The sequence below is a fragment of the Amblyraja radiata genome, chromosome 7, assembly GCF_010909765.2.
Source record: "Amblyraja radiata isolate CabotCenter1 chromosome 7, sAmbRad1.1.pri, whole genome shotgun sequence".
In the NCBI taxonomy this organism is placed as follows: domain Eukaryota; kingdom Metazoa; phylum Chordata; class Chondrichthyes; order Rajiformes; family Rajidae; genus Amblyraja; species Amblyraja radiata.
In genome coordinates this window covers 43,215,587-43,224,549 of record NC_045962.1, presented here as the reverse complement: position 1 = coordinate 43,224,549, position 8,963 = coordinate 43,215,587, and the positions used below count along the sequence as shown (strand labels likewise).

The 8,963-nt window shown below is 43.0% G+C and overlaps 1 long non-coding RNA gene across 1 annotated transcript; it reads left to right on the top strand.

Annotated features, from left to right (window-relative positions):
- Positions 1-218: 218 nt before the first annotated feature.
- LOC116975342 lies at positions 219-1,843 on the top strand. The gene is made up of 2 exons (XR_004412603.1): positions 219-1,250; positions 1,657-1,843. It is a non-coding gene; the product is annotated as an uncharacterized LOC116975342 (long non-coding RNA).
- Positions 1,844-8,963: the final 7,120 nt, after the last annotated feature.

Genomic DNA, 8,963 nt, shown 5'->3' with positions numbered 1-8,963 from the left:
TTTTTAATGTTTTGTAACCTCTGTCACTGAACTTAACACTGTTAGCTCGAACCTAAAAAATTAGGGAACATCGCTTGATGGCAAGGTTTTGAGATAAAGCTGATCTTTGGATCAAAGCATCCTGTCCTTCCCACTGCCCACCAACAGGAAGGCAGCAATGGGAAAAACCACGGCCAGAGAGCAGCGTCTGACTGTGACAGAGTTTGCACACCGCCAGCAGCGTCTGACTGTTGCCACAGCTCTTCCCTCCATCCCAAACCTCTTGCTACACACTAGATCCAATCCCAGTGTTTTATCCCACCAGCATCACCCCACCCAAACTGCCTACTCTCAACATAGAGTGCAGGACTGTGGCAAAGTACTTCACACTGTAACTGGATACATGGGTTACAGAGAAATGTGGCCCATTGAAACTGAGTACAAAGGTGCAGAGACTTCTGCAACTCTGGCTTCGGAAAAATACTCCCCATCCTTCGTTCTGTTTCCAGGTAACATTGCATTGGTAACATGCCACCTGCCCATGTCAGTGTGATCCCGGGCACTTAAAGCACCACTATTTAAATGATGCAGTGGTTTATAACTGCCCATTAACCATAACCTACTGGTTATTTTCAGAGCTGCTGACCTTGGTCCTCTGTTTAGTTTGGTGGAAACAATTGTGCAAATGGATCAGTTCACACTTCAGAATGATACCACGAATGTAAACACAAATTGAAGTAAATAGCTTGTTGATGAGGTGCAGTTATGTTTTGGGTAAAGAAACCCTCTTAACCTTCTCTAAGTGGGTCACTATTTGGGCTCAATACTGGACAGAGTTTGCACACAGCCAGATGCAGAGTATCAGTTGGTGAGAGCTGTAGGATTCTATATAGTTGGGCCACATTGTAACTGCAATCCAATATAGATGGCAAAATGCACTTGCACAAATACTTCTTCCGAAATGGTGGGAAGGTTACAGATAAAATTAGATGAATGGAATGGAGTCTCAAATTGCAATCAGTTGACATGATGCCACACATTCCAGCTTTCTAATGGTGCTATTTATACTACTATGGTAATGTTGACTTCCAGTGGGGGTGTGATGCGGGGTTAGGGATGTTCTGTTCACCAGCATGTGGTGGTATTGTGCAGCTTGTAATGAGAGGCCTGTTCCACTCAGGAAATTAATTTTCAGTTTGGATAAAAACACTTACAGAGATGGAGGCAATTCCATTGAATAAAATGTACCCAAATCAATTGCATCTCTCTGCGTCTTTGCCGTTGTTGTTACTTTTGGTGTGCGGAAAGTTATGGTCTGGACCAAAGTAACTTGCCTTTGCTGAGCGCACGGCATGCGATGCATTTGAAGCAAAATCTTGCCGCACCATCTCCTGCTTCTGTGCCTGGCCTATCGCTGGCTCCGATTACGGGATGGTGGCAGGGTTGGGCGGGCTGATGTTTACGACCTAGATGTTGGACAATGGGTTTGCACTCTCCCCACCACCATCCCAATCTTTTGTCACACACACAGCTGGAGTGCTGGTGTGACAGGTCACTACTAATATTGGCTGTCCAGCACCTCTGTTCTCTGCCTTAGTGCCCAGCTCATTGCCAGCACGGTGAGGCTCATCAGATCTGCTGGATGAAGCAGACACCCTTTCACCCTTTGACAACAAGTGCTGGTGGGGTGTGCCTGTTTTCCATTGGAGAGCCGCAAAGCTTTGTAATATATATTTCCAGATTTTTTTTGCATTGAAATAATCATCAGTCATTCCACCGATGTATTTTCATACAGTCTTCTGCATCCAGATTTGAATAGTTCTGTACTGAATACCAAATAAATAAATGGATTTTTCCAAATATATCTCTGCCAATCTTTGCATAATTTGTGCAAGAGAACTGATATTTGCAGGTTGATCATTGTCTGTTGCCCATTGTGTATTGTACGTCGGCTTGTTATAGAGTCACAGAGAGATGCGGCATTGAAACAGGCCCTTCAGGCAACTGAGTGTACAACAACCATCAAACACACTCACCCTATATTCTTTATTCTCGCAACATTTTCACCGTACCTCCTAGATTCCACCATTCACCTACATACAGGGAGTAATTTACAGTAGCCAGTTAGCTGACCCATCTGCACATTTGGGACAGCACTGGAACAGGCCCTATAACCCACGATGTCTGTGCCAAACTCGACACCAAGATAGACAAATCTCATCTGCCTGCATACGGTCCATATCCATCCATTCCCCACATATCCATGTGCCTATCCAAAGCCTGGAGCACCACTAGAGGTCCGCTACTGGTTTTCTGGCAATTGATGTTCCGGCACTTCCTTTAATCCAGACAAATTCCTGAAAGCGCACCTGAAATACCCCCCTGAAGATCCCCCGAAATATATGGCGAGAAATAAGGCGGCCGATCTTAATTTATTTACTCGTAGGTTTAGTCGTAGTAGGTCGTAGTAGGTTGGCATGTTAGTCGTAGGTAATCGAGGGTAGTCGAAGCTAGTCGTAGATAGTCTTCATCATAGTCGAAGGGAGGTCGAAAGGAGGTCGTCTTCACTCTCCGCTATTCGGTGTCCAATTTTCCCGAAGCTAGTCGTAGCTAGTCAAAGCTAGTCTTCAACATAGTCGAAGGAGGTCGAAGGAGGTCTTCTACATAGTCGAAGGAGCCTTCAACATGACATTTTTTCAAACTCTCCTAAACTCTTCTAAACTCAACAATTAGGCTGCCCAAGTGGGACAGCCCCTTAAGCTCCTGTAGGTACAGGCACAACTCTGTCAATTAACAGCAGTATTTGGCTGGTGAATGGTACACAAAAATGCTGGAGAAACTCAGCGGGTGCAGCAGCATCTATGGAGCAAAGGAAATAGGCGACGTTTCGGGCCGAAACCCTTCCTCAGACTGAGGATGTTCTGACACTGGACTAATTCTGGTATTTTATAACAATGGTGTGCATTGAGGATGGGGACTGATCTATCTATCATACTATGTTGGGGAACTTGAATCTACACTGCCTGCGAAACTCACTGAACTGCCCAGATGTGGATCAGTGGGCAATTATTTTTTCCCCAGATGTGTGCGTGCAGACATCACCTGGTCTTTGGCAGAGCTTGTCAAGAGGTAAGTGAAGTTTTAGGATCACACAGCAATTTCATATTCCTCAAGACAGCGACTAAGTAGATTCAAGCTCGTAAAGCTGAGCCATCTTTGTGAAGAATTAGTTAATATTTTGCTATTTATACCCATCGAGTGAATTCCACTGTTCTGAATGTCAGGATATCATAATTTGGAAGAATCAGTTTCTGCTTATGGGACTAAGACTGGCATTCACCTTACGACAGACAAATATGTCACCTCACACACAACAGCTTTACTGGGCACTAATTCAGCTGTACCAAAGTGCTCTGAAGATGAGAATTCCTTCCTGACACCAATTAAAAATGGGTTATCAGTTGTATCCTGCATCAATGGGCATTAGGAAGTGGCAACTAAGCCTGATGCATGTAAAAGGAACCATAGTCATTAACATAACTGAAACCTGGTCCATGTGCGCCCTATTTCATGAACTCAGTTTGGGGATCAGATTATGTACTGGAATAAAACTCTTTGCCGGGAACATATTGAATGTTTGCCCACATTTCTCTAATCTTACACCAATTATGCTGGAATGACTCGGCAGGACTGGCAGTAACTCTAGGGGAAATGATTAGTTGACATTTCAGGTGGGGCTCCTACTTCCGACTGATTGTAGTAGTAGGGAGAAAGCTGGAAGAGAGTTGGGGGCTGGGACAAAGCTGGCAAGTGATAGGTGGATACATTTGAGCAGGGTTTGACTGCTCCATCTCAAAATGCTGTAAGCCGTTACCAATGGATACAGTTTGACAGTGAATAATATTAGAATAAGGCACGGAGGGGAACTGGTGAGTTTCTGTAATAAAAGCCATGCAGAAAACAATCTAGGTCCAGCAGCATCCATGGAGAAAGCCACAGAATCGTAGTTTAAAGTCAATGAACTGTTTCTGTTGTACTCTGTGCTTCATGACTGATGGGGAATGTGTATCCCATGGTTTAGTTTAGTTTACAGCACGGAACAGGCAACTTCGACCCACCCACAAAGTCCACACCCACCAGCAATCCTCACACACTAACACTACCCTACACACACTAGGGACAATCTACAATTATACCAAGCCTATTATCCTACAAATCTGTACGTCTGTACGTGGGAGGAAACCGGAGCTTCCAGAGAACCCCACGCAGGTCATGGGTAGAACATACACGGGTAGAACATACAAACAGATAAGCACCCATAGTCTGGATTGAACCCGGGTTACTGGGGCTGTGTGGCAGCAACTCTACCGCTGCACCACTGTGCCGCCATGGTGAGGGGAAAAAATGAGGATTTGCTTTAGGACAAATCTTCCAGGCACACAACATACACTTTGTATATTTACACACCATGCAGGTCTATCAAACTGTTAATTGTATCTTAATAGTGTTTATGCACTTATTATGATGCGCCGTATGTCTAATCACCAATAAAGGAATCAGTGAAAATGATGAAGATACTTTTTATTTCGTGATCAGGAAGAGGAAAGGTATCATGAAAAGTCATTGACAGCTACAAATCGGGCAAACAGGCAGTCATTTGACAATCTTGGGGCTTCTGTCAGGAAGCAACAAGAGGTGAGAAACCCCTATTTCAGTTGCTAAACTCTGAAGCCATCCTTTGACAGACACCAATAGATGGAAAAACAGAAAGAGAGCCAGGAGACAACCCTTGCCTGCTGTGTTTATATTTTCCCTAATTAACAATTAATACATTAAGCTTACACCGAGTTTGCTTACTCGGGAATCATTTGAAGAGAAAAGGAAATCAGAATTCTATCAGTAATCATGTATACCCACAAACCATTACACTGAAAGGTAATATTTCCCAGCTAAATGATGCTCAGTACTCCATGCTCCTTCCACACATATCAGTGCAATGTTAGTTATGGGCATAGTCCTCAACCGTCGTGGTCAGTGCATCTGAAAAAGAGCAAGGGACAGTAGATTAACGTGACTGGCAAAAGGGGACAAAAACAGGGAATACTGGAACCACTCTGTAGATCAGGCAATATCATTAGAAAGAGAAACCGAGTTAATATTTCAAGTCAAAGATCTTTTGACAGAACTGAGAGAGAGAAAACAACTTAGTTGTAAATTGCATTGTCGGGTGAGGGGAAGAATGGATGGGATAAAGGTCATGTTTTTGATAGATTGAGGCTCAGGTTGCTGTGGGGATGAGCTGGGGCTGTTGGAAAATGACCAAAAAAATGCATTAAGATGAATAAATTCCCAAAATGATTGAGTGCATCCTCAGGCCTTGTGGGAAACTAGGGAAGAAATTGGAGAGGCACTTGCAGAGATATTTGCTTCATCTTTAACCACAGGTGAAGTAGCATTTACATTTGGGTAGTTACATAGACAGAAAAAGTGTAGAGGGATATGAGCCTAAGACAGCAAAATGGGACTATCTTAGCAGAGCATTTAGACACAGACAGAAAAAGCAATTTATCAGAAGTTGCAGAATTCAATATTGAGTCTGGAAGGCTGAAGAATGCCTAGAAGTATTGTTTCCTGAGCTTGCATTAATGTTGCTGTGACCACAAGAGACCACAGACTGGTAGTGTGGAGTGGGAGGAGGATGAAGTAATGCAATAGCAGGCAACTAACTGTAAGTTTGGGATCAATCCTGAGTCCTGAATGCAGGTACTTTGCAAAACAGTCACCCAGATTTGCGTTTGGTTTCTCCAAAGAAGATGAGGTCACATTGGGAACACTGAGTGCGATGTACAAGATTGGAAGGAATGTAAGTGAAACACTGCTTCATATGGAAGACCTGTCTGTTTCTCTGGGAAGAAGGGAAGAGGTAAAAGTTCTGCAAGTTATGAAAATGTAAGAAGGCATTTGCTTTCATGCAACAATCACTTACCTTTCGCTGCCCACAGCTTTTCTGCATTTCTCCCCGACCACGACCACGGCCACGGCCACAGGATTGCTGTTCATCACAGCCTTCACCCTGGACTCCTTTGTGTCCATGTTCCCCATGATCTCCACAGTGCTTGGGTTTAAGTTTTCGCTCATGCAATTCATCACAAGGATGGAAACGACCCTCATCGTCGGGGTATTCCAACTCCTGACCTGTTTATAAGCAGACACAAGAGATTTGCAGGTACTGGAATCTTAAGCAAAAAAGCAAAGTGCTGGAGTAAGTTCCGGGTCAGGCAGCATTTGTGGAGGTAAATGGACAGATGACGTTTTGGGTCAAGATCCTTCTTCAGACAGAGGTCACGACCCAAAACATCATCTGTCCATTTCCCTCCACAGATGCTGCCTATCCTGGTGAGATACTCCAACACTTTGTTTTTCGTTTGCAAGGAAAATGAACTATAAACCTTGCGGTATCCATCTATGTCCCACTGGGTTATACTTAGGGAACGAGCAGACATTCATCCCGGTCAGAGGGCCTCAGTTCATAGAGTGATGGATTGGTCAATGCATTAAATCCACTACTGTGTTATTCATAGGACTAGCATGCAAATATTTGTGTACCACAAAGCCAATGAGAGCAAACCAAATCTAATAGTTGGTATTTAGCTTCAGATGAAAGAAGGATAAAGAAAGTACTTGAAACAGCATTATCAGCCCATTGAAGAAGCATTGTCTAGAAAAACATTGGGATACGTGTCAAAATGTCCACCTCCTTCATTGCACAGAAATTCAATGACATCACAGAATCGTAGGTACAGGTAGATAGAACATAGAATCAGGCCATTGAATCATCAAACATATATTTACATCAATCCTACATTAATCCTATTTTGTAATCCCGCCATATTCTCATCAACTTCTGGATAATGCCATTTGTCTACCAGCTGGGGACTCCAATTAACTTGCCAATCCTTAACAGAGGCATCGGAAAGGCAACATGCATCTTGGAATCCCATTTTCAACCACATCTCTTCTCTATACCTTCGAACAATTTCTCCCTTGATCTTTCTCCTCCCTCCCTTTGCAGCTGGGCGTAAGGTTCCCACTCCACTCCTCTACTAAAGTGCCTTCTACAATGCTCAAATAACAGGAACTTAGCAACCTTGCTAGGTGATGAACAGAGGGGTGAATTTGATTGAAAATGATACGTTACCTGGTTCACACATCCTCAATAGTAATGATCAGCTGAAAGAAAGCATATATTGGAATATCAGCTCACTAGCACAAGTTAGCACAATGTAAACATTGAAGAAAGATGGAAATTAAAAGGGAAATCATACTGTACAAGAGACCTTTTAATGTTGCCTGTCCCGCTGAGTTACTCCAGCTTTTTGTGTCTATCTTTGGTTTAAAACTACATCTGCAGGCCCTTCCTACACCTTTCAATCTATGCTGGCTCTTTGGGAATTTCAGTTTAGTCCCAAGCAGAAGTGCCAAGAATGTTGAAAATTCACAGCAAATCTACTCAGTTCTGAAGAAGTGAACTTCTATCAGACTGTCAGCAACTCATAGGTCTTTTATCAAGCTGACACATACACTACAGTCCACATTCTGCATTGGAACCTCTGGCATCCATCTGATATTTCCTTTCCCATGTACTGGCGGAGCTCCTGCATATATTCAGCTGTTGATCTTTGGATCTCTGGTCACCTGATTCAAAACCTGGAACTCCCTCCCTAACAGCACTGCATTGATCCAAGGCAGTGGTCCACGAGTGCCTTTCTAAAGGCAATAAATGCTGGCAGTGAAAACAGCACCCGCATCTAGTAAATTCCTCTCACAATAACCTACAGTTCCAGAGGCGATGGGGGTAGGAAGAATCAGAACGAGGTTCCAATTTCCATACAAGTAGTTATTTAGCAACAGCAGGATTCAAATAAAGTAGGCAACAAAACACAACATAATCGGATGGAACTTCACCAGAACTTGAATGACGTTTTGTGAACAGCCAGGGAGAGGTAGATTCAACCAGATGTCAATGCAGCAAAAGGATTTCTTGATCATTAAACTCAGGTTCCAATGTTCACACTAGCAATAGGTAGTTTGTTCTCCGACCAAAAAATGTAAAATAAAATATAAATGTCTGTGGGTTTTCAGAATGGAGGAGAACGCTTTAAACATGCATAAAATTAACTAAAGTCATAAAGATTCTGACTTACCACTGAGCTTGCAAGAAAATCAAGCAGCTCTGATAATTCCAGCTTCTGAACATGTTCAAAATGCATCCCACTTATATAAGGGTGGAAACCAAAACCCAACCCAGCCTGAACTGGCCAATCAGCATTCACCAGCTCTCTCAGTCTCTGCCCCCCATCCACTATCACTCCACCCCATTACCCATTTCTCCCTCCCTCGCTCAATTTCTCAATAAACAATTAGGTCTACTTTCAAACACATAAAAATGCTTTGGACCAAGTCCATGCCATGAAAACATTTCTTGCTTTGTTTGGTGCCAATTTGTATCCTAGTTACACCACTATGTTGATGCCTCAGGACATTTCACAATGTTCCTGTTTCTTCAAGCATTCTTGAATCTACAGTGACTTAATTGTGTTAAAATCCTTTGTGACCTCACTCCTCCTTATCTCTATAACTTTCCACAAAGTTCAGTAACCCTACTTTCTGGCCTTTGATTTCTGCACTCGAAACTCTGTTAATCTCTCCAAAAAAAACTTTTGCCTCTCTACTCAATGCTCTCTTAAGTTGTTCCAAATCCTTCCTCTATGTCCAACCTTTCCGTTATCCTTATCCTAATATCATTTTATATGGCTTGGTGTTCCATTTTATCTGAGAATGCTCCTATGAAGACGCTTGAGATGTGATATTCTTGGGTGCCAGCTATTGTTGTTCTTACACCGATGATCGTAAAATGTAGTTGTTGCCATCTCAACAATCCATGAAGATACAACAAGAGTAGTGTGCACAATTCCCAGCACCAA